This window comes from Schistocerca piceifrons, chromosome 4 (genome assembly GCF_021461385.2).
Source record: "Schistocerca piceifrons isolate TAMUIC-IGC-003096 chromosome 4, iqSchPice1.1, whole genome shotgun sequence".
Taxonomy (NCBI): domain Eukaryota; kingdom Metazoa; phylum Arthropoda; class Insecta; order Orthoptera; family Acrididae; genus Schistocerca; species Schistocerca piceifrons.
The window spans coordinates 444,001,348-444,028,641 of NC_060141.1; the positions used below are offsets into that span (position 1 = coordinate 444,001,348).

The 27,294-nt window shown below is 40.6% G+C and overlaps 1 protein-coding gene across 1 annotated transcript in view; it reads left to right on the plus strand.

Moving 5' to 3' along the window:
- Window positions 1–27,294, plus strand: part of LOC124795904 (hemicentin-1-like) — a 1,325,431-nt gene that overhangs the window by 953,149 nt on the left and 344,988 nt on the right. The window lies entirely within an intron of this gene.

Sequence of the window (27,294 nt, forward strand, 5' to 3'; positions counted from 1 at the left end):
CTTAACTTCGAAGGACTGATGGTCAGGAGGCAGATGAAGTTAAGGAATTCTGCTACCTAGGCAGCAAAATATCCAGTGACGGACAAGGCAAGGAGGATATCAAAAGCACACTATTATTAGAAGAAAGTCTTCTTGGCGAAGACAAGTGTGCTAGTAGCAAACATATACCTTAATTCGATGATATAAATTTGTGGGAATGTACGTTTGGAGCACATCGTAGTATTGTAGTGAAACATGGACTGTGGGAGAACCGGAACAGAAGAGAATATAAGCATTTTAGATGTGGTGGTACAGGCGAAATTTGCTCGGACTGATAAGGTAACGAATGAGGAGGCTCTGCGCAGAATCGGAGACGAGAGGAATACGTGGAAAACACTGACAAGGAAAAGGGAACAAATGATAGGACGTCTGTTAAAACGTCAGAGAATGAAGTCCATGGTATTAGAGGGACAAAAACTGTAGAGGGAGACAGAGATTGGAATACATTCAACAAATAATTGAGGACGTATGTAGCAAGTGCTACTCTGAGATGAAGCGGTTGGCAGAGGAGAGGAATTTGTAGAGGGCCGCATCAGACCACTCAGAAGACTGTTTACTCAAAAGAAAAAGTAAGTGTCAGTGCATGCGGGTAAGGTGATATCAACTGACTTACCTAGATAAGGACAAACTGAAGTGGCCGCCGCACTAGCTTCTCCCAGCAGTAGGTACAGAATGCTTTTTGTCCTTTAGTAACCTTGAGTAACTTGATCGAGTTAGTGCTGTATTTCTTCTGGTCAGATCTTCTCATATTCAGTAACAGGCGCCATCTTGTTCAATATCTAATACTACGAGAAGCTAATAGAAAAACAACTACACCACCAAGAGAAACGTGTGTAGAGAGAAAGCTGACTTCCCTACAAATGCATTCAATTTAATTGGCCCTTATGTGAGCCGTTCTGTTGAAGCGATCCTGCTGCTGTTGGCTCTGCATTGTTGCTCTGGGTCGTTAATGTTGTCAGCGCCCAACAACAAATGCAGCCCCCAATAGCTCTCCTTACACTAACAGCTAGGCGTCGTCAGTGCTGGTTAGGCTAGGCCCCACTGGAGGGTGGGGTTGGCAGGAGCAAACCTCTCAAGGCACCTGTATGAACCTATCACCACTGGCACGCAGGGTCTCTTGTGGGAGCAGGAGTACACCCTCAAAAATGTCTCGTCGCAGACGAATGCTGGTCTGCAAAGATCTGCTGAATATTTCTGGCACTTATGGTTCCTTTCCAGCTCCTGGTACCAGTAAGAAGGTCACCAATCTGAAGAAGATCGCCAGTATATCTTTATTGTCAGGTCCTAAATACTTTTTAGGTCTGAAATTGAATTTTTCTATTGCCAAATCATCTGAATCAAGTAGTATTGGTAATGGTTGGATAACATTCGCTGTTGTTGTTTGTCATGATGCTTCTAGGACTGGATTAGAAAGTTTTACATCTCGTGATGTTTTGGCATTTCGTACTGTACATTTGTCAAAAATTATTGTTATTAATGAAGGTTCTTATTTAGTACCTTATGGTTCATTGTCTCTTAATTGTAGGTCTAGACGTAAGATTAATTCCGACGAAAAAATTTATATTTGGTCGAAAATAAGTAGTACCTCTAATATGGAAGATTGTAAATTTGTTGGAGATTGTATGGTCTATTATCATTAATAAAGACTACACATTGATCTTGCCAAAAGCCGAGAAGGGTCTCTTGTGGGAGCAGGAGTACACCCTCAAAAATGTCTCTGAGCACTATGGGACTTAACTGCTGAGGTCATCAGTCCCCTAGAACTTAGAACTACTTAAACCTAACTAACCTAACGACATCTCACACATCCATGTCCGAGGCACAATACGAACCTGCGACCGTAGCGGTCGTGCGGTTCCAGACTGTAGCGCCTAGAATCGCTCGGCCACCCCGGTTGGCAGTATACCTTCAGGTTATATCTAGTAAATTTAATTCTCTGGGAACAACATACATCGGAGATCCTGTACCCACGTCCAACTGGCTGAGATGGACGCCAAAACCATGGTCGCTGGCGGTGGTACGCTATCAAAATCCCGCCCACGGCTTGTTCACAATGCAGCATGGCTTGGAGCTCTGCGTCCTGGCTAGGCACGCACTCAGTCTGGCTGACATTAGGTCTGTGCCGGGTACGCAGTTCTGTCGTAGATTCTAAGAGTTACCAAGTGCTGTTGTTTAAGGAAATGGAGGCGGTTTGTGGGAAGTGTGGTGTCATACAGGGAGCAAACTCTGGTTCGCGATGTCTGGCTGGCACGCCTGGTGGAGGTAGATGCCTGTGGGGCAGTGGCTGTAGATGTGATAGATCGACACTCAGCCCATCGATTCGCTGAGGACTGCACCAGCGGACGGTGGTAGAGTGATAATGCGTTTTCGGTCCACAAAGTCAATCGCCGACTCAGTACCTTCTGCCAGTGGGCGGCGACAATTTGTACACACCAAGGCAATGAGTGTTGACATGCAGTTGACTCAAGCGTCACGCAGTTGAATCTGTAACAACGCTGCAGGAGCGTCCTCTGTTTTGGTAGCTCCGTTGGTTTCTGTAAAGGTGGTCATATCAACGTTCTGAGGCTGGTAGTGAAGTTACGACAGCTGCTTGACGCATTTCGCACATTCACTTCAGCGGTAGTTCGCCTCAAGCAGTTCCTCAGTAGTATGTAAGTGTTGACTACATCTTGCCAGAAATTCATGAGTGATGCTGTTGTCATTCGAGGGAAAAGTGACACACATGTTCCCATCGAATGTCTTCTCGGAAGAGCGAATCTGCGAGATTTGTAAAACGTCCATCTCCGACTGCCATCTGTACTGAATATTTCTTCCACCTTCATATTTATTCATTTGTAAGAATACGTGGGTCAGAGTGTGCTAAATCGAGTTAATACAGCGAATATTCCGGCAGGATGCAAATCATATCTCTTTAACTCTGATTGTTAAATGATCTTTCATGGTCCTGACGAACCATAATATTTTCTTTTGCATTACAGGTATCTTCATATGTACATTTCATCGATTTGGTCCAGAAAACTTGCGTGTTATTCACCAGCTGTTGTTGAAGCATTCTGCATAACAAGAAGAATCCCTTTTGCACCCCTGAGAAGGCTGTCTATTTACCATCAGCATATGAACTTTCACTCAATTTCCTTCCTGTATCTCTTTCTACACTGTTAACACTGCTGTTTAATTTGTGGTTTGACGTTAGGTACCACAGGCGCATTCGCAATACAATGTCAAAACAAAAAGTACGCATTTTTGAATTTAAAAATTCTGGTATTCGTGAGATATTTATTTACCTATTAGCTTTGGATCGTCCTTCAGTAAAAGTGAGACCCATCTTACGTAAGTCTTCCAATAACACTATACCAACTACTGCCTCATACCCCTACGATTCAATTAATGAACTAACGCGTTGTGGACTTTATCGCTCCTTACTATTGTTGGATATCCTTCACGTGGGGGATCTTGAAAGGTGCTATGGTACACTGTAATTCGACTATTTCTTAAATGAAGAACAAGACCCTTAACAAGCCATCATCAAATTTGGAAAGATTTCTATACTCGATTAAACGTTCCAGAAAAAGCGTATTTTTTTATGGCGGTGTGCATTACAGGAAGGAATGCTAGCGTTACGTGGACGTCGGGGTCATTGGAGACAGAGAATTATATGGAATACAATATTGTTACTACAAGATTCAATTCGTTGTTACTTAGACGCGTGCGCTACAAATGGGGATTGCTTAAACATCCGATATCCAAATGAGTACATCGTCGATGTCCACTAATTCTTACGTCTGGTAGAATTATTTCTCGGAAGTTGCCAGTTCGTGAGTCGATAACAGTGTAGAACCTTCAGCATGCAGTAGCAAATCGCAGAATATAATCTCAAAACTGCACACAAATTCTTTAAATAAGTATGGATATTCGAATAACATCAAGGTTATTGATCGTTGCCTTTGGCTTACCGGTCGTCGAAATAGACGGCAGAGCGTAATTCGCCTGTCTTTCGTCGACAGTATACAGCTTCAGTCCCAGATTATCCCTAACAATATCCACGAAATTAATCTATCATGTACATAGGTAAATAGTTATATCCCATTAAAATAAAAAAATAGCAAGTCCGTGTACAACGAGTCGAAGCATGGGAGAATGAAAACAGTGGAAGCCTTATATTTACGACATTACGCCATTTAGTTTACAGTCTGAAAATGAACATGTTTGCATACATAAGATGCATAGAATTTCAAGCGATTCTAATTTGTTCACAAAACTTCAAAATAGAATGCTCTCAGAAGACTTGTGTCGACATTAGTTAGTGCTGGTACCCGTTCAACCCTCCATATAAATCTAAGCAAATCTTTCACGGTACTGTGCCTGAGCGAGATTTTTCAATGTTCACCCTGCACAAATTTTCTTCAGAACAGAGGTCGGTTTGCTCTCCCGATCTAAGTCTTGTGGAAAATGTGTGGAGTTAATTTTGACGAGGTATTATCGTAATCATTTTCCCCTTAGTTATTAGAGTGGGAAATTACTATTTTAAAGAAAGTAACAAGTGCACAACTTTTAATGAGATCATGCCACACAGGTGCGAATTAGCGGTAGACTTCGTGGCGATTACACGACGTGCGATATAATTACGGATGGTCTTATCTTTTGTGAACTGTTTCAGTGGTAATTCTTGTCTCAGACTGTCAAAGCACTTTTGTCCCTGCCTATTAACTCCAAAGAGAAATTGTTGTGTATTTATTTGCCAGTAATACTGAAATAATGTCCTTGGGGTAATCTGTCTACACGCCGCTGGTCGGTAAAGTATTCTGTGGAAACTGTCACGGAGGAATGACACTCTATTTTTCTACATAAAATGCAGTAAGTGCCCAGTGGTCAGTATGCACAGACGGACTATATTCATCAAGTCAGTAGCCTACAATCATAAGGCTTGATGAAACTGCCGTCAGACAACACTGAGAGTGGCTTATAGTTTTTCCTCCCATCATTCCTTATAAAAGGTTGGAAACAATCGCAGTAATCGATTTTAAAATAACATGAAGTGTTGAAACTATCGTTGCTCGGAGTCCGAACTCGCAGTCCGATATTTACTACCGAGATGGATTCTTACCACCATGGGCACCTCATAAACGGTATTCTGTTTCCATAAGTTATCTAATTTCTCTTTATCTTGGCAGAAATATCATACTTAAACAAGGTCTTCCCAGATATGCGACCATAAAATACAGCAAAATATTTTTTTGAAAACATTATTGGAGATATCAGGAATCAGAACATAATCCTTGAAAATAATTGTAACAGTTTACATCACAAGAGACTTTTATCGAAGGGTGACCGGTTTCGATCGTCACATGATCATCTTCAGGCATACAGCTCGAATATAATACAGGATGTAACTTCGAGGGATACAACAAAATAAATTAAATTAGCTGTAAAATTACGATACGTAGATATATCGATGGCCAATGGCTGCGTATCGAGAAGGAGACGCTGAATAACTATAGTCAATGCTGGAGAGAACAGTATACCTGTTTCTTAAATACAGCAGGCTCCGCCTACAGCTGACACCGTGATGTCAGCGTTAGGAAATCAGGTATAAGTTGAGAGAATTACGTACGAAGAGATGTACTTATTAGTATATGAGACATCAAAAATACGTAGAATAATTTTACAATAAAGATGCAACTGCCTGTAAAGACAGTTATTGTGAAGTAAATGTACTAAGAGCTTTAAAAAGGAAACAAATAAAAATCACATTCACTATGTATTGGTTTCCTAAAGTAAAACCTATACTCAGGGAATGTGATGTTTGTTTGGTTCCTTTTTAAGGCTCTCAGCATATCTATTTCTCATTACCTGTGTTAACAATCTGCTTCTTCTTTATTGTAAAATTATTTTACGTAAATTTGACGTTTTATTTATTAAGTACGTCCTTTAGTACAAACTTTTATCAACTTGTGCCTGATTGGCTGACGCTGACTTTATACTGTCAGCTGTAGGCAGAGCCTCCAGTATTTAAGAAACAGATGTACCGCTCTCTCCAGCAGTTGACCATCGTCATTCAATGGCTCCTGCTACATGCACAGCCACTGTCCGTCAATATGGGTGTATCTGCGTTTTATAATTTTGTAGGTAATTTTCAGTTCTTTTAATGTATTCCTGTAATTTATATCCTGCATTATATTACGTCTGTAGGTCCGAATATGATCGGAACCGGTTACCTTGTAACAAACGTGGCCTGAGATCTAGACTGTTATAATTATTTTCAAAAACAAAACATTTTTCCTCTTTGGTAGAACAAGATGGAACGTAGAATATATCGGTGATGGTAAAACGGACTTTCAAAAATAAGAAAGAGGATCATCGTATCAGTAAGAGATACGAGACTTTGTCCCCACGTCTTATGGAATACGAGATCCAAAAAATCGTTCCTTGTACAATGCAAGAAATTAATTTAATGTGTTTGTAATTGCGGAAATAATTTAGCTAAACCCAACCAAGGTGTAGGCCTCCATTAATAGAGGAGGGATCAGGAAACTCCACTAACGTGCTGCAGATGGAGAAACGTACGAATGTGATTCCGAATTCGAAAACTAGTGCACTTTTCACACTTTTATGCTTTCTGCTGCGTCATAAATTGGTAGAAACGACGAGACCCTCTTTGGTTGCCAGTTCTGTTAACTGCTGTGTGTGATGTCCTTAGATTAGTTAGCTTTAAGTAGCTCTAAGTTCTCGGGGACTGATGACCTCAGCAGTTAAGTCCCATAGTGCTCAGAGCCATTTGTTAACTGCTATGACTAAAATTAATTTCATTGTAAGGGTTCATTTGTAAAGTCTTGTTTGTGAGACAATTTCCAAGAGTGAAAAGGACTCGCAGGAAAGATTTCTCGTTGCCTTTGTTGAAACGATAAGGACAAAACTTTGTGCTTCATCGAATTTGACCTGATGAATCAAACTGCTTCAAAAATGTGTCTACTTGGACTTACGTCATTGTAAGGTGCTCAATGTTAAATCTGAAAATTTCTCCTTGTTATCAACAGCTTTGGAGTCTGTTGTTTCTGGTGCTGTGATACCTGCCATAAATTGACAAATGTGTCCTTATTATTGCAGAAATAATTGTATCACTATGCTCAGGCAACCAAATGAGAGCTCTTATGTGGTATCCAGCTAATATGAGATACTATTATCCAACTCTAACTAATTAGCTAATAAGAAACAGCAGTCAATTTAGAAAAGATAGAGGGTCCAATATTAAAATCTGAATTTAAAAGAGCTTTGGAAGACTTACGAACGAATAAGGTAGAAGGGGTAGATAAAATTCCATCAGAATTTCTAAACTCATTGGGGGAGGAGCAACGGAAGGACTATTCACGCTGGTGTGTAGAATGTGCGAGTCTGGCGATATACCATCTGACATTCCAATAAACATCATCCACATAATTCCGAAGACTGCCCGAGCCGACTACTTCGAGATTTATCGAACAATCAGCTTAACAGGTCATGCATCCTAAGAAGAGGAAGGGACAGGATGATAGGACGTCTGTTAAGACATCAGGGAATAACTTCCATGGTATTGGACGGAGCTGTGGAAGGTAAAAACTGAGGAGGAAGACAGATATTGGAATACACCAAGTAAATAACGAGGACGTAGGTTGCAATTGCTACTTTGAGATGAATAGGTTGACAAGGTAGAGAAATACGTGGTGGAGCGTATTAAACCAGTGAGAAGACTGATGAATCAAAAATAAAAGTATTTTCGTGTAAAACACTCGCGGTCTCCGGTGGCTCATTTCTGAGTACTTGTATTTTACTCGATTCGTAATTCCCATTACCCTTGTTTCTGCTGAAATCCTTTCACGACAATTCAAGAGTCTGAAAAACACAAACATTCTAAAGTGGGAGTATCGGGTTTCTCGTGGGCGTCTGTGTGTAGATCGAAAGCTTTTTGATGTGGTTGCCGTCGTTGTGAGAACAGCCCCGCATAGCATCAATGAGCTGTTTTGCCATTTAGTTCGGCAAAATCATACACAAGGTGTGTACAGGCAATCTCTTTCATCAGTAAATCTATACGTACCCCTTTGTATCACTGTTGACGTGCACCTCACCCTGCCGAGCAAACAAACTCGACGTTGAACCGAGAGGTACTTAGAGCCAAGAGTGAAGTGTGCATTACTGTCGTCAACAATAAGTACGGCGATTTAGTGGAACAAGACACACAGTGCATAATGCCGTCATATGCAGTGTTGTGCAGATATGTTCAGCTAATGCACAGATAAATAAAACTAAAAGTCAAACGAAACCCAATTACTGTGCAACGAACCTCTGAAGCTTTTGGATCCCTTAAACTAAAATATTCAGAAAATACCTCCAAAGGGCCTCCGAAATTTTATCAGGATGGTTTGAGTTCTCCCTTTACATGAATGCTCGCTATAAGCAGAAATTTTGCTTGTGATGTGGATGATTATGATGCCGAGGCAACAACGCAGCACTGCTAATATTAATGAGGATAGGTGCTGAACGAGCGTGACTAATAATGGAGCTGTGCTGTAGTAACAGTACAAATAAATGTCAGTTTTTCGTTTACATAAATGTCTTTCCTCAGCAAACGATTCATATTAAATTATGCACATAGTTACTGTCCCTGCTCACTATCGTTTTTAGTTTGTAAATTTTTTACGTATACATCTTGTCATCAGAGAAATGTATAACGCGACTACTGTTTCGCGCAGAACCTTATGAATGAAATGAATTTTAGTCGCGCTATTCATACAATTGACGAATATCTGAAAAGTACGTTATTCACCATTGAAATAGTCTACTAAGAAAGTGCATTCGCAGTCGTAAATTGCAGGAACTCATAATATTGGAACAAGGAATGTTCTTCCCTCGAGTAATTCAAATAGAGCAGCAGTTCAAGTTTCAGAAAACGGCTCTTTTTCTTTTACGACGCGCCGTAAAAAAGAAATCGAGAATACAGCAAAAACAGTTTTCTTCCTGTAATAGAAAAACTTCTACGCATTACTGACGTACTTCGTCGCACTTCATTTGCTCCACTCAATGCTAATAACTCACGAATTTCAAGAGAAGTATTTACGTTCTACCTGAATATATATTTTCTAAACTGCGAAGGAATCCACGCCTGTTAATAGCTCATTCTGCCTTCTCTTTAGGCTCAGACTGTAACTAAATGGACATCAACAATTTCGAATTTGAAACACGAGGTCACTAACTGAAGTGTAATTTACGTGTTTATTTATATTCTGTTTGTTCATATTTAACGTGGTACCATTTTCGCCTCCAAGAAAGCGATCCTCACGTATGTCTGAAACACTAACATGCTTATGAATGAAATTTTCTTTCCCTACAGTTTGAAACAGAATATGACAGCACGATGAAAAATGCTCGATGTAGCGTCGACAACGGTTCTCATGAAATTTAAATTTGATATCTGAAACGCCTCAATTGGTGTTGCTTAATCTGCTAGGGAATGTTAAAGTTCATACGCTCAAGAATGACACAGGAACCGAAATTGTATTTAGAAATTCAAAACCGGAAGTGTTGAGCTAGGACTGCAAAAGTTCCTTAACAAACGAAAAGCTAAGAGTACTTCCTAGTTTTAAATGTTGTGCCAGTGCAGTTATGAGTGATATAGATGTTAGTGTTAACGTCGTAGAAAAATATCTGAAATTGTTAAATCCGAACAAGGACATCTGAAATCGTTGACACTGAACAAGGACATAGTGCGCGTCGGAATCCCTACCAGATTCTATACACAGGTACCCATTCTCTTAACCTTATTTACTGTAGTTTTATCGAATAGAAGACTGTGCCTTATGACTGGAAGAGAACACGGGACACACTCATTTACAAAGATTACAGTAATGATATGCAAAATTACCGTCCAGTCCCATTGGATTTTATCTGTTGTAGAATCTTAGAACATATTCGACTGTACAACGTAATGATGCGTCTCAAGAGAACGAATTTCCCTGTCCTAACCAGCCTGGATACCGAAACCACCGGCCATGAGAAACCCAACTCGCGTTTCTCTCACGTAACATCCTGAAAACCAAGAATGAAGCCGATCGAGTATACATAGTATTTCTTGTTTTTCGAAAAGCGTTTTAGCACAGCATCCACGCCTGTTAACAACAAGATTATATGAGTTGCGAACGCCTGTTAACAACAAGATTATATGAGTTGCGAACGTAAATTTGTGACTGGATTTAGCATTTATTTGTTGTTAGTACATAACATGTCATTACGATCTGGTACACGAACACCTAACACAGTTTCTGAAGATCCCAACTGCAGATATGCACTGGAGAACCAGTCTTCCACGTGGCCGCGGTTCTTGTTGGGGTAAGTCTCGTCATTGATGCCCGCAAACGTTCGAAACTCCAAGGCGAGTTCCGAATGCACTGACAACAATCCAGAGTTCATGGACATTGTCAGCAGGGCTGGAATACAGAAAAACTTTTAATTATTCACGCACAAATTAATCCAGATGGTTCTAGTCGGTGGACGAGGAAGGTCAGGTGATGGTATTGGCGAGCCACAACCTGTACACTCGTTGTTGAAACACTGTTTAAAAGTACTTATGTATCTGGAATGATGACAAAATTAAACGTCGGCAGATTATCACCTAATATTCTGACCCTGTCTTCTGATGTTATCGGGATGTTCCTAGACGTATATTTTAATTTTGACGAATTTTTTTAGATCGCTTTTTTGTCTGTTTGCCTGTTCGGTGCAAATTTTGCAATTGACTTAAAACTAACTTCCCGATGAGGTACTAACATGAAACTTTCAAAGTAGCTCAGGACTGCCGTATTAACTCTCTTCCTTGTCCAGAGTGTGGCGTGGGGTACTTTTTGTATCATTGCTACTGCCCAGTTTTCCTGTTTCAGCCGCAAATGTTTCACGGTGGAACGATTGCTGTTAAGCCTCCGTGTGACCTCGAATTTCTCAAATTTTTACCTCCAGTGTCTTTTCGCAAGATACAAGTAAGAGAAAGAAAATTATTGAAAAATATTGGTTTACTTAGATGAAGAGAAGCTGAAATAAACCTGAAATTTACCACCTTTCTCTCTTGTAATCTCATCAAATTGTTTGAAATCAATTGGAAAATTTAACACACCCAAGACCAAAAAAGCGGAAAGTGTCATTTAAATTTTGTTTTTTAATATAATGCATTTATAAACGGACTAAAGGGTAGAAAATAGTTGCCTAATCCCAAACAGATCGCACTAAAAATTTGTGCCTCTAAATTTGTAGTAGCTATGACATTACCCGTAAATTTTAAACCGAAAAAAGTGGTACGAATGAAACAGATTATGATATGTTAACGAGTGTACTGAGTAGCTGTGGTGAAGAAAAATCACGCAACCATTCATATCATTTGCAGTCCAAAAAAATTGTGTCACTTAACTCAACTATCCACACATCAATAAACTATTGCAAGCCCCATGTTTTCCGTTATACATTTTACAAGTATTATGTTAGTTATGCACCCTGTTTGGGGTTAGGAGAAATTATTCTGTACTTTTTAGGCAGTTTTAAAACCGTATAACATAAAACTAACCTATTTAAGTAATTATCTCAGATGAAACTGGACTCATACTTTTTACCTTGTTTCTTTAAGAATTTCTAATTTTTTTCGAACTATTTTAATGTCCTGACAAAGAATCATCAGGTCGTCTGCAAAAGCTAAGTATTCTATCATAAAAATACTTCTCTCTAATTTGACTCGTACGTCAAGTTTAAGCTCTAATTTCAGTTTTCCCCCCTCTTCATTTACTTTTCCTAAGACACTGCTGAGTGGTAATGGAGACAGTCCGTGTATAGTAATGAGAGTAGAGTGCTAATAACCTCACGTTGAGCACAGTGTAAATCATTGTAATGTCAATACTTTGAACAAACTATATCTGTACCGCCAGCTGTACAGTTGTATGTATATTCTCTACCGGTTTAGATTATTACAATCATCTTCACAGCAGAAAACTGTGAGGCACAAAAAAGACGAATAGAGATTACACACGAGCATAACAGAAAATGGAGGAATTAAAAAACGTCATTTTTAAAATCACAGTATTTACACAGTGTACATCAATGGATCAAACACACATTTTGGCCTATATGAACCAAACAAACCTAGAACATATTGTCGTAATAGTCTGTCTTAACGAATTCCACATAAACATGCTGTGCCTTGGCACAATTACAGTAATGCGGTCTTAGTGATAACTCCACACTTAATAACTGACACATTATTTCTGTTAAGGGTACAAATACTGAGTGATACTCAAAAGGATCAAGTTAAAATACATACAAAGTAAATGTTAGATAAACTGAAAAGAGGGCATTTATCAGGAATAAGCACAGTCGAAGAGTTGTAAGGATTGTAATGGGGTACAACATTAAAAACTGTTAACTAGATGATAATTGCAGACGAAGTTATTGTGTAGATCGACAAAGGCAATAAAAGTATGAGAAGCGTTGAAGCCAGATGTACAAACGAATCGTCCGTAACAACCATTCGACCTCTCCAACCTTTAAATTGTGTTCAAGTGACTACCAAATACCATTAAAGTACTATTTTGCCCTTAAGGAAACCATTAGCTAACAGTAAACGCTCTACAGAACGATCTTAGTTTAGCACATGTAGACAAGTGATCACACCACTGCACATACCTGTCTGAATGTTAGGCGAATAATTTACATATGAGGAACTGAAGGAAGCATATGTGATTTACGACGGTTGGAACTTCAATAGTGGCAACTATTTATTTACAACCGATACAAAAGAGCACAATGTGATCTATACCTTGAATCATCTGTTGAAATTTAAATGGTAAATGACTGTTTATATGGTGCTTGGACCTTTGGCGATGTGTAATATCTCATTTCATAGATGGCCAAATTATGGCGTAAGGTACTTGAGAGTAAGACCTCAGGTGGTGGGGGTAGGGGGGGGGGGGGCTGACGTAAATTTTAAGTTACGGATGACCCGTAGCTTGATTATATGCCTCTAGAAACATGAGCCTTAATTGACCAATTAATAACTGCAGTACCTAAATAGTGAAGAAATACCTATTTCTTTCTGTACTGTCTTTCTTTTGAGACAATATGACTGTCAAAAACTCAGATGAAACTTACATATTGAACATATAACATAAATTTTGGGTGAAACTGGCAGTATCACACTAATCTCAGGTTCGTGAAACTGCCGATAAAAACTTGTACCTACACCACTTCATACTGAGGCTCATATTCTTAAGTTCTACAGGTTAACTAACATTGCTAGGTGTCACATAAGATCCTATCATGGATTACAAAAAATTACAGTTATGAGGGCTTCATCAATTGTATGTAAGGACAGGAACATGAGAATTCTTACTTACATACGTACAACAATAGCAAATACGTTAGAGTGAGAGGAAACACTGCATCACTCATATTAGTGGAATTGTCATTAAAGATAAGTAAAGTTGTAAGGATACAGGATACATACATCCCACGCTACGTAATCATGCGTCTGTCATGCTGGAAGATGATTGGTAAATTTAAAGGAAAACAGTTGCTGGTAATGCTTACCGATACTTACTTGAGGAAGGAAAATATTTGGAAATGCATTTAATGAAAACGTTTCAGGAGCATGTGATAAAAACTGTAGCACGCATGTGAACTAAGAGTGCAAAACCTTATACCCTGCATCTGGTAACAACCGATGAAATGTTTATCTTACCTGTTTCTATAAAACTAATCATATATAGCCAGTCCGAGGTAATATAAAGGGACTAAAAGACGCACTAAGGTCACTCCAAAAGAAATGCGCACTATTTTTGTAAAAATACAGTTTTCATTCTACATGTGTGAAAGTTTTATAGTGTGGAGATACATCTCTCCTGCTTGTTTTCAAACTTAGTTCAACCTGTTGCAGTGAGTGGTGCCGTCATGCATGTCTACAGGATGGCTGCTACACTTGACGTTCGTCAGAAGCAACGTGCTGTCATAGAGTTCCTGTGCTGTGAAAACGAGACAGTGGGAAACATCCACAAGAGGTGGAAAAAAGTGTACGGAGATGCTGCTGTCGATCGCAGTACAGTTAGTCGGTGGGCAAGCAGGTTACGTGATGAAAGCGGGCACGGCAATATTGAGGATTGTCCTCCAGTTTGGTGACTGCTGAAAGACGCATCACAGTGAACGAATTGTCATGCTATGTTAGGATAGGGGAAGGAAGTGTTTGCAGAATACTGAAAGTGTTGGCGATAAAAAAGGTTTGTGCCAGGTGGGTTCCCAGGATGTTGACACTGGCTCACAAAGAAACAAGAAAAATGGTATGCAGCGAACTTTTGGAACAGTACGAGAATGGTGGAGATGAATTTCTTGGAAGATTTGTGACAAGTGATGAAACATGGCTCTATCATTTTTTACCAGAGACGAAGAGGCAATCAATGGAATGGCATCATGCAAGTTCACCCAAGAAAAAAATTCAAAACCACACCTTCTGCTGGAAAAGTTATGGCTACGGTGTTTTTCGATTCCAAAGGACTCTTGCTTGTGGACATCATGCGAAGTGGAACACCATAAACTCTGATGTATATGTGACGACGCTGAAGAAACTTCAAGATCAACTGAGTCCTGTTCGATCACATCGGTAAAAGCAGGATGTTTTGCTGTTGCACGACAATGCACGGACACGTGTCAGTCTAAAAACCATGGAAGCGATCACAAAACTAACACTGAAACATCCGCCTTACAGTCCTGACCAGGCTCCATCATCTCCACTATCATCTCTTTGGGAAACTGAAAGATTCTGTTCATGGAACAAGGTTTGAAGATGATGACTCCCTTGTGCACGCTGCCAAACAGTGGCTCCAACAGGTTGGTCCAGAATTTTACCGTGCGGGTATACAGGCGCTGGTTCCAAGATGGCGTAAGGCAGTGGAGAGGATGTAAATTCTGTGGAGAAATGAAAATATTGTTCCTAAACGATGTATCTACACACTGTAAGAGTTTCAAATATGTAGAATAAAAGATGGATTTAAAAAAATTCTGTGCATTTCTTTTGGAGTGACCCTCGAATATGTGGTCCATATATTTCCAAAATTACATACATCTTGAAGTGGGTAATGGCGTAGAATATTACGAAAAAATCCATTGTATGTAAATTAAAGTAGTTAACGATCCATTAAATATAGCTACATAGGAAGAAAATGTTTTGTAGTCATTACGGGTAATGACGATATAGCTGGAGAAAACCAGTAGGGTTAACTATGGTTACATTAGTCATTAGAGCGCGCTTTAGGGGAAAGTTATAGAACCATAAAACCGCGGTCAGTAGTTTGGTAGAGCAGTAAATTCCGTTGTACTTGAGGTCTACGTTTCAAATAACTGAGATTACTTTAGACTCGACGCTACAGGCGGAAGGACGTTAGGAACGCTGCGGTAGGGGGTTGTCGCCCAGACGAGGGACCAGCCCCGCCAGCCAGGATTGTCAAGAGGGCAGTGCGCCGGTGCGCAGCCCTTCTTTAACGTCGCCGGACCTGCAGCGAATCGGTGATGATCCCCGATCCGGGAGCGCGGCACAAATTCGGCCGTTTGTATTCCGATCGGAGGCCGTTCGCAAAGTTGCCGCTCCCCTTATCGGGCGGCGCCACGGCCGGGTTTCTGGGGGTATTATTCCCGTATTAGGGGCTAACACCCGCCCCTGGAGCAGGTAGCCGCCTGCCGACCAATTACGTTAAACAGTACGCCGCTCTCAGTCAGAGCCGATAATTATTATTTGAAAGCCGAGCACGGTGTGCAATTGCGATGCCAGACAGCGGAATGGCTGCAGCGTCGGTCCAACATCCGTCATGGCAGTCTCCAGTTCTGCAGGAGCGCCCTTATTCAGGTAGACGTCAATAATTTATACCTCGATCCCAGTCAAGATAAGAATATGCACCAATAACACGAAATCTGCGAGAGTTTCCGGAAAGACAGGTTGAAAATAAGGAGTACAAAGCTGTTTTTTTTTTTTTTTTTTTAACTGACATTTTGAGACCGTGGCTGTGTATGAAATGTTGGTAAAGTCTTGCAAAGAAGAAAACCGCAACCAGCCACTGGTTGCCGATTTCTTCTTTGGAAGAATCAACCTGCATACTGCAGTAGAAAGACTTGCTGGGTAAGAGTAAAGTTATCCAACAACATCCATGGATCGAAAAAGTGGCGACAGTACGTCCATTTACAGGTCACGATCCTCCTATTGACCTCGTGTTCTTAGCTGGAATGTGTCCATTGACCAAAATGTAATTTGCTGTATAAGAGAAATGTTATGTACTCTTCTGAACTGTAGTCTTTCGGGGGATGTAAAACGTTACCACAGTATAAAACGTTACAAACTGCATCATTATACTGGGACGACTAGAAACAATTGACTATGTGTTCAATTTTTCTCAATTAAAAAAATAAGTACTTTTTAAGTGGAGAAGCGCCCCTTTCCTCAGGTTAGTTAACATTTCTGTAATGACATTTTCGATGAGGCTGACCTTTGTTGGCAGGTAACGGGAACACATCATCAAACGTAGACTACTTGTTATCTCCCACGAAAATTTTACCTCGTGAGGTGGTGCAGTGGTTTGCACACTAGACTCATATTCGAAAAGACGACAGTTCCAACACGCTTGCGGCTGTCCTTATATTGATTTTCTGTCATTTCCCTACATTGCACCAGGCAAATTCCGGGATGAGTACTTTGAAAGGACACGGCCATTTTCGTTCCCTATCCTTCCATCATCCGAACGTATACTCCATGTCTAATGATATCGATGTCGACGGGACATTAAACTCAATCTTTTCCTCTTCCTTCATTCCATAAAAATTTGTTTGCAAATGCGGAATCGTGCTGAAAAATAAAGCGTCCGAATTTTTCATGTGAAATCTCTTAAGGTTTTTTTAAATAAAATAAGCGTCATTCACATTCTACATCTTTGTTCTTCATGTCTACATTCTTATGTCCTTACGTAGTCACCCTGGCGACGATCACATTTCTCCCGATGAGAAATAAGTTTGTTTCTACCATAACAGGGCCACAACCTTATCTCTGCTTGCACTGTTTCATCACTACCAAAGTGAAATCCTCCAAGGTATTCTTTAAGATTTAGGAAGAGACGAAAATCGCATAGGGCCAAGTCGGGAGTCATGGAGGATGATCCATGACACTTCGCTTACGCCTACATGATTACTTTGAAATTCACAAATCAGTGCCAGGCAGAGGTTTCATCGAACCATCTTCAAGCTACTATTCTCAAAGAGCGCGGGGGAAAAATAGACACTTGAATCTTCTCTTACCTCTGTATTATGGTGATCATTGGGTGGCAGCCAACAAAATATTCCACCATTTAGAAGAGAAAGTCTGTGTAATTAAACATTCCTGGAGACATTTGAGTCTCTTCTTTATCTACGATAATTATGGAAGCTGAGGAAGTGAATTAAAATTTATGCAATCGCTGAGACTTGAATATAGGTATTTTTGGTTTGTAATCAGGCACAGCAGCCATCACACCACCACAGTACTACAACTGAAACAGTTACGTGGACTAGACTTGTCCACTGCTCTCCCTAACAGAACTTTAATTGACATCTTCAGCTAATTTCTCCTTCTTAGTTCGTCGCTATTACTCTGGCTCTCCAGTATTGGAATGGCACCTTAGCAATGGACGTAACGGGGAAATATTGCCTGTACCTCAGGTGCAGGTGCCCTATAGACTTGATATAATTTATTTAGGAAGGTCACTGCACTAGGAGAGTCCCCCCTTCTGTTTCAGTTACGATGGTGTAATGGCTAGCATCTCTGCCTAATAAACAAGGACACCTGCTTTCAAGTCTCAGCTGCGGTACAAAATTTAATTCACTTCTTCAGCTGTCATCAATATCGTAGAGGAAGTTTGTGAATGAAATTCCATGAGAAGCTGCTGCCGCAGAGGAACACGCCTTCGTTTACTGCCACCCTAATTCGTTTATCATATTTGTGGCATTTTGGGCAATTCGAAACGACCTGCCCATCTGTAAACTTTTTGGATGTCCTCGGTTAATTTTGATGAGGATGCCACAGGCACGGCATTACTCCAGAAAAGGGCAGGCAAGTATAATGTAAACAGTTACTGAACTCAAGGCGTCAGATTACTATAGATTTCGCAGGGATCTTGTGTCATCTAGGACTGTCATACTGAAGGAGAGGGGTTCTACAAGTATGGTCCAATTTTCAAATTCGAAACTCGATTCCAGCACGCTGTTTTTTCACACACCTACATGGCTACGTTACTCACCACTATGTTATACGCCACATTTCGGAGTCCTCAAGCGGCAGAAGTGTGTAATTATGTTAACATGATGAATAAAGATGCAGAACCTTAATAACGTCTGTTTGATTTAGAAAGTTTTATAGAGTTTTCAACATTTAAAGAGTTCGTACCCAACACTTTTCAGCGCGACCTCGTATAAAAGTTCTCCGATTATGAAGTGTTCCTTTTAGTATTTCAACAGGGAGACATTTTTGTAGCACATGTTAGAAATTTCATCAATCTCAGTGATGTTAGCAGTTTCGAATGGAGCAGCTGTTGATGCGAAACTTATGAGAGATGGGAGCCTAAAATTTTAGGTTTCAGACTAATGTAGTGAATCCCTGGTGTGGCACCCACCTGTGCATTTCAAGAGAGACTTACACTCCCCTTACAATAACTGTAGACGAGACTCTTATCTTGTAGAAAACTGTCATTGGAGAGAGGACCTATATCTATCAGGAAATTCAAACACAAACATGATTGCCTTCTTAGTAAACTGCTGGGAGACTTCTTTTTCACGAGTCTTATGGCTAATTTTATGCCATCCGCCATCAGAATAGTAGGGAGGACTGTTGTACCCTGGAACACTGTTCTGACTTTCCAAAGTTCGAGTGAGTTGTTCTCGATGAAGACGATGGAGGTAATCGCCGAAAGCTCGAGGTTTCACCCTGAACTGACCAGGCAAGAGGTCCGAGAATGCTTCATACAACAGTGCCGTCGCGAAGATTTCGTACTCATATAACAAATATTCCCTTTAAATTTAAAAGCGTTGCAGTCGAGAAAATCTTGTGAATATATTATTTACTGGTCGGTCTATACCACTGTTACTCTACTACACATTAATGATCAGCACGTGAAATCAAATGAAGTACAACTACACACATCAAAAAAAAGTTTTGCATCATCTCGGTTCCGAGAGTTACGGTAGCTGTACAGAAAACTGTAATAGAGATCAACATGAACATCATTTCCGCCCTTTTTATTGCCCATGAAAACCTCGCATTGCATGTTGTACAACCATACAGGGACACCTTCAGAGGTGGTAATCCAGATTGCTGTACACATCGGTACCTCTAATACCCAGTAGCACGTCCTCTTGAACTGATGCATGCCTGTGTTCGTCGTGGCATACTATCCGCAAGTTCATCAAAGCACTGTTGGTCAAAGTTGTCCCACTCCTCAACGGCGATTCGGCGTACATCCCTCAAAGTGGTTGGGGGGGCACGTCGTCCATTAACAGCCCTTTATAGTCTATCCCAGTCATGTTCGGTGGGGTTCATGTCTGGACAACATGCTGGCCACTCTAGTCGAGCAATGTCATCATCCTGAAGGAAGTTATTCACAAGATGTGCACGATGGGGGCGTGAACTGTCGTCCATGCAGACGAATGCCTCGCCAATACGCTGCCGATATGGTTGCACTATCGGTCGGAGGATGACATTCACGTATCGTACAGCCGTTAGGGCGCCTTCCATGACCACCAGCGCCGTAAGTCGGCTCCACATAATGCCACCTCAAAATCATCAACAGTACATAAACAATGTTTTGTGAGTAGAATAAAAATTCTAATGGTAGACTTAACTGCTTTTTCGACGTTATTTTACCATGTAACTAAAAATAGGAAAGCCTTGAAAACCTTCGACTAAATTTTGTTAGTATTAAGATTCCTATACAGGGAGTGCAGTGGAGCTGACGCTGAAATCATTAAGTATTTGATTATATCATCGCTAGTCTCACTGAACTCTTCTGAACTCTACATGTCATGTGTGGTCTGGCCTCTCCTTACCAGCAACAGGTCCCAGGTTCAAACTAGTCCCTAAAAAAACACGATCAATGCGTCGTCGTGCGAAAGTGGTAGGGAGACACGATTTAGAAGAAACAGACACCACGCAGAATATTAAAACTTAGGATAGCAGTCTTGTCCGGGAATCTTATCATTGACATTCTTTCACCTTCTATTCTAATTTCTTACCTTCAGATTTTATTCTTGTTATTATTCCCTTCATAAACAGGTTGAACAGTAGGAGAGCAAGAGTGATTCCCTGCCTTTCGCCTTTTTAAATCTGAGCACTTCTTCCTGAGAGATCATGCAGCGGTTGGCACACTGTACTCGTTTACGAGGGGACGGTGGTTCAGATCACCATCCGGCCTCCCAGATCTATATTTTCCGCGGTTCCCCTAAATCGTTCCAGGCAAACGCCGAGATGTTTGGTATGAAAGAGCATGACCGATTTACTCTCCCGTCCTTGAAACAATCCAAGGTTGTGCTACTTTTCTGATGACCTCGATGTCGAGAGGTCGTTAAACCCAAATCTATCTTCCTTCCTTCCTCCCTTCGTCCCTTCCTTTCTTCCTCCCTTCCTCCCTTCTTTCCTAACAGACTGTGAATTAATAAACAGGAAAAGATGTGCTGTATGTTTGTTGCCTACTGCACATCCTATTCTTGCTCTATCTATGATTGCCTATTAGGGTTTCAGAAGTCTGCACCTGTCTTTAGGAATTCATATTGTTAAATGCTGTAAGTCGAGCGCTCTTCTCCGTTTACTGATAAATTTTAACAGCAAGGAATAACGTGATAGTTTCACGGTGTAAATTCGGAAAAAGGAAGAAAATTGTTCCGATAGCATCTTAAAAAATATGTTTGTAAAAAGGTTGAAAGAAATCATATAGCTCTGTTCTTATTCTGAGCGTCAGTGAGGAAACGCTAAATCAATTGGATAAAGATATATGTTTGTAGGAAGATTGAAAGAAAATATATAGCTCTGTTCTTATTCTGAGCGGCAGCGAGGAAACGCTAAATCAGATGGATATCAAGAGACTGTGACAGGAAGTGGAAAACAAACTCTCTTGCAGCATAATTCAAGGTAAAAGATATGAAACATATGCTAAAAAAGAAGGAAGAAGATATGAAGAGGAGTGAAACAATATTTCTCTTGTCGCAATCCTGGACGTTCTCTTAGGAAGAAAAAATGTAATGCATATGCATCAGGTAAGATGATGGAAAATGTAAACAAGCCAAGAAGGTTGTTAGAAAGTTCTCACATACTGCAAAAGATACTGCTCACTTCTGCAAAGTAAAATCAGATGGAAACTCGGATTTCGCTAGAAAATCCTAGAGATATAAATCTCCGCGTTTTCAGTACTGAAATCCTCTGGATAACTTATATACTAAATCAAGTAATACGAATCTGTGGTTTAAAAAGTAGGATTAAAGAAGAGTTACAATCTGTATGAGTGCCTACGGTAGATCAGACCTTGAGGAAGTAAAACTACGAAAAAATGCTAATGAAAGCTACTCCATTTGGTTGATGTCGATTTTGTGGAGTATATTCTGAGACGACAGAATATCAGGGTGAACTATTTTGGCGAAGAATGAATGCATCGAGAGACACAGTGTAGAGCTCCATATGTGCTAGATCTCTACAATAAATGGTACGACTACACGCCAAAGCGATAATGAACGCCGGAAGTTGACACACGTTTGTACAATCAGCAAAAATATTTACCAACCGAACGGAAGCAGCTGTCATGTCCGAAATTTTTGTACATCAGGTGGATAAAAGTTCGTGCATCTTAACCATGTCTCAGTCCCGCAAGATTGAACATGAATAACAAGGCGACTCAGCATCTATAATAAGGTATATTCTCAGCCACAAGTAACTGCTATGTAGAAAGCTTAGCTTCCACATGATCAGGGGAAGCATTAGCTAACGTTCTCTCGAGGATACAGCCGATAGCGAAACCTCAACTTTGCTTGAAAGATTTTCGTTTACTTGTCAAATGTTCGTAGGCTATGTTTAGCTATAATAGTTCGTCCAGCTCAACTATTTCCATCTGCTTAAGTTTCCCGTATTTCAAAAGATTCTTCTTTAGAGTGCTAATTGTTTTCTTCTACCGGGTCATTGGTGTGTTGGCTCACTGCGTCTACTTGGCTCGCTACTTCGCTCTGGCGGGATACCAATTTTGCAGATGCGGTTAATCAGTTCAGTTGACTAAATTTCCTTTACTTCACGTCCATGGTCACAAATATTTTGTTTCATCAGATGACCGGTTTTGGTCTGTAACGACCATCTACAGATCTGTTTTATAAAATCCTGTCCTAATATACTGGAGCCATAGTGGCACCGTCAAGTGCTAAACACAAAATCAGCGCCAGCATCGTCAAACATATATAAATAATAGTATACACAAGAGTCATCTTGTCAGTAGCATTACTCAGATCAGCTGATTTTCTGTTATGCATATCTATATATGACGGTGGTATCTGTTCCCGGAAGAACAGTTACCGTGGATGACCATGCAGTTTAGCTAGAAATGAAATGATAGTTAAATGGACACCCTAGCTGCTAACAGGCGTTGATGTACTTCATTGGGGACATGTAGAAAATGTGTGCCCCGACCGGGACTCCATGGGCAAACATCTATTAGGTGCACTACGAATGTAGTGGTGTGGACATGTTGGGAATGTGGATCTCACCGGGAGTGTGCACGGGATAAGTTGCTGCAGACGCACTGTCCTCCGTGCCCGCGGTGGCTCAGATGGATAGAGCGTCTGCCATGTAAGAAGGAGATCCCGGGTTCGAGTCCCGGTCGGGGCACACATTTTCAACATGTCCCCAATGAAGTACATCAACGCCTGTTTGCAGCTAGGGTGTCCATTTAATTATCATTTCATTACGCATATCTTCTAGTTTCTTAGTTAACAGGACTAACATAAAACTGTCGCTAAATGCATCTACTCCTGGATGGTAGAGCTCGTATACCGTTGAGATCTTCAGCTGCCTTTAAGATTTGGCTTTAGTATTTCGTGCAAATAAGACAGTCTACGCGAAGTATCATATTGCATATGGTTAAGGCTCGACCCTATATGGTATGATGTGTGCAGCGCCAGTCTCTAAAATGTTCCAAACTTCGTATGCTGTTCGATTACTGATATATTACGCCAGCTTGGCGACAGCACTGCCAGCTGTTGGGTGGGAGGATGAGGCCACACCAAGTTAAAGGAAGTAATTTTTCAATCATCATTCAAAATTACGTATGAAATTTCGACAAAAAATTGTTATAAAATGTCATTCTACATATTGTAGTCTAAATATTTGCACCTTAATTGTGAAGGAATACAGTATCCATTTCAGAACAAGAATTTGAAAATAGGGGGCATCACAGACGGTCACAACAAGGAGGACACAACTGTCATAATAGGATCGCGCAACAGGACTCACAGGCACAGGTAGAAGGACAGTTACTAAAATCAGATTTCAAATAAAAACAAACCAAAACCAAAACATAACCCCCCCCTTCTTGGGGGATGGGGGGGGGGGGGGGGGAGGGACGAGAAAACTGAAACACATTGAAGTCTTAAACTGTGATACAGTAGAAAACTCACGTAAATAGTAAAATATTTGAATTTACTGAGATAGTCTGACATAAACGGCCATACGTAAGGTTGTTCTTGGATTTTTTTTTAATTACTCTCTTTACGAAAATTCCATTGTAGTTCCAGGAGGACTCTAGTTTGACCGGTACTGGTAATAATGAATACATTTCAAACAATTAATAATGAGCTAACTTAAGAATAAATACCATCGTGAGGTTTAATAAGTATAAGGAACTCAGAACGGCAACGACCATTTGTGCAGTAACATTTATACTGAATTGGTTAGCCACAATTGAATAACAAATGCCGTATAACAATCCATCAGTGGCAAACTGCCGTTTGTGGGTTAAACTATCTAATGAAATACGCCTTAAACCACCAGTACAAACCACCTTGATGACTAAAATTCTGATTCAGACTGAAAAGCAGGTGTACATCTTGAAAACCATAAAAAGATATCTACGCTAAGAAGGCCTTCTAGTCAACTTCCCCAGTATGATGAACCTACATAATTCTTAAAATTAACGAGAGCCAAATGTTAAAACAACTTTGCTTTCCTAAATTGTTCAACATATTTATGAACAACAGCTTGGCCTCAGTTCACGTTTAAGCTTTGACTACGAAATACAAAACACATGAAAGCTACCACCTATAAGCTTCTTTTTGCATTTACCCAAACTGACAACTTCCACAAGAGTAATAAATTAACATTTAAATTTATAGTACATCCTGTAGTACAACTGACGATATTTCTGCCGAATTTAAACTCAGTCTAAAAACAGAGCGTTCTAAGGCGCTGCAGTCATGGACTGTGCGGCTAGTCCCGGCGGAAGTTCGAGTCCTCCCTCGGGCATGGGTGCGTGTGTGTTTGTCCTTAGTATAATTTAGGTTAAGTAGTGTGTAAGCTTAGGAACTGATGACCTGAGCAGTTAAGTCCCATAAGATTTCACACATATTTGAACATTTTTGAACACAAAAACTGAATCCCACGCCGGCACACCATCTAAGTACACAGGCAACAGAAATCGGCGAGGTGGATTAGTACATGGGTATTCCCAGCACAGGTAATTGACACCGAAGTGCATGATGAATGGAGCAAAACGTTGCACCGGTGAGAGGCTCATGACACATTCCAGTAACCACACAGGGGACTGGGAATAGAGTCCACGGTGGCCATCCACCCAAAATCCACTCGCAGATCCACTCATCAACAAGGATCCTGGCTCGCCATAGTTGCACCCCGTATGACTGCTAACGTCCCGGTAGATAGAAGAGCCGTCACTCCACAACTATCCCGCTGGCCGATCCGACACTATCCGAGCCCCCTCACTCCCTCCCGACACACACACACACACACACACACACACACACAGTTCTCCTCGGACGCTCCCTAGTAACACAGGCACGGCACTCAGTCAAAGATAACGACTACTGTCGGCAAACAAATTCGATAGAAGCCTGCAAGTCTCAATTATGAAATCATTTATTTATTCTATGCCATTTTTTTTTTTTTTTGGTCGTCAGTCTACTGACTGGTTTGATGCGGCCCGCCACGAATTCCTTTCCTGTGCTAAACTCTTCATCTCAGAGTAGCACTTGCAACCTACGTCCTCAATTATTTGCTTGACGTATTCCAATCTCTGTCTTCCTCTACAGTTTTTGCCCTCTACAGCTCCCTCTAGTACCATGGAAGTCATTCCCTCATGTCTTAGCAGATGTCCTATCATCCTGTCCCTTCTCCTTATCAGTGTTTTCCACATATTCCTTTCCTCTCCGATTATGCGTAGAACCTCCTCATTCCTTACCTTATCAGTCCACCTAATTTCCAACATTCGTCTATAGCACCACATCTCAAATGCTTCGATTCTCTTCTGTTTCGGTTTTCCCACAGTCCATGTTTCACTACCATACAATGCTGTACTCCAGACGTACATCCTCAGAAATTTCTTCCTCAAATTAAGGCCGGTATTTGATATTAGTAGACTTCTCTTGGCCAGAAATGCCTTTTTTGCCATAGCGAGTCTGCTTTTGATGTCCTCCTTGCTCCCTCCGTCATTGGTTATTTTACTGCCTAGGTAGCAGAATTCCTTAACTTCATTGACTTCGTGACCATCAATCCTGATGTTAAGTTTCTCGCTGTTCTCATTTCTACTACTTCTCATTACCTTCGTCTTTCTCCGATTTACTCTCAAACCATACTGTGTACTCATTAGACTGTTCATTCCGTTCAGCGGATCATTTAATTCTCCTTCACTTTCACTCAGGATAGCAATGTCATCAGCGAATCGTATCATTGATATCCTTTCACCTTGTATTTTAATTCCACTCCTGAGCCTTTCTTTTATTTCCATCATTGCTTCCTCGATGTACAGATTGAAGAGTAGGGGCCAAAGGCTACAGCCTTGTCTTGCACCCTTATTAATACGAGTACTTCGTTCTCGATCGTCCACTCTTATTATTCCCTCTTGGTTGTTGTACATATTGTATATGACCCGTCTCTCCCTATAGCTTACCCCTACTTTTTTCAGAATCTCGAACAGCTTGCACCATTTTATATTGTCGAACGCTTTTTCCAGGTCGACAAACCCTACGAAAGTGTCTTGATTTTTCTTTAGCCTTGCCTCCATTATTAGCCGTAACGTCAGAATTGCCTCTCTCGTCCCTTTACTTTTCATAAAGCCAAACTGATCGTCACCTAGCGCATTCTCAATTTTCTTTTCCATTGTTCTGTATATTATTCTTGTAAGCAGCTTCGATGCATGAGCTGTTAAGCTGATTGTGCGATAATTCTCGCACTTGTCAGCTCTTGCCGTCTTCGGAATTGTGTGGATGATGCTTTTCCGAAAGTCAGATGGTATATCGCCAGACTCATATATTCTAAAATATTTCATTGTAGTACATCTTATATTCATATATTCTGGCTGAAAATTCCCGTTTCTTCGTCTACTTTGCACTCCTTATTTTGGCATTCCGTTGACTTTTTCATCTCAACTTGTGCGAATGTAGCTCTTGCTTTTAACCCAAACAGTACGTACTGCAATTTTGAACCATAATTTCCTCACCTAAGTTTTCCGTATTCGTGGTGTCGGTATCGTGGCCGTTAAAAAGAAATAGTCACTTATTGAACAATATTTTCAACAGAGAGTGTGACCGAATGCTGTCGTCTTGTGAAGTACTTGAAACCCAACTTACGGTGTTATAGTTTCTAAACTTTATCAAAGCTATGCAGCACGACGAAGAGAAGATATTTTAGTCTCTGGCGAATGTTTGAGTGTTCCTCATCCGTTCACTATCTTTCTAAGCTTGTTTTTAAGTAATTTGCGGCTTTAACTTTGCTGACAAATACAGCTCAGTTGCTGGCATTACTCTCATTTTGCTCGTTATTTTAATTACGAAATCGTTAGTCAGTGCAGGACCTGATGAAATGTGAAACCATCATGTTGTCCCACCAGTGACTGGTGAGTGGTGCGTATCCTCATACTGCTTGTGATTTGCACGATATCACCTATCGGAACACCTGGAACGCTTTGCAGTAGAAGCTGATTCTAAACGACGAGT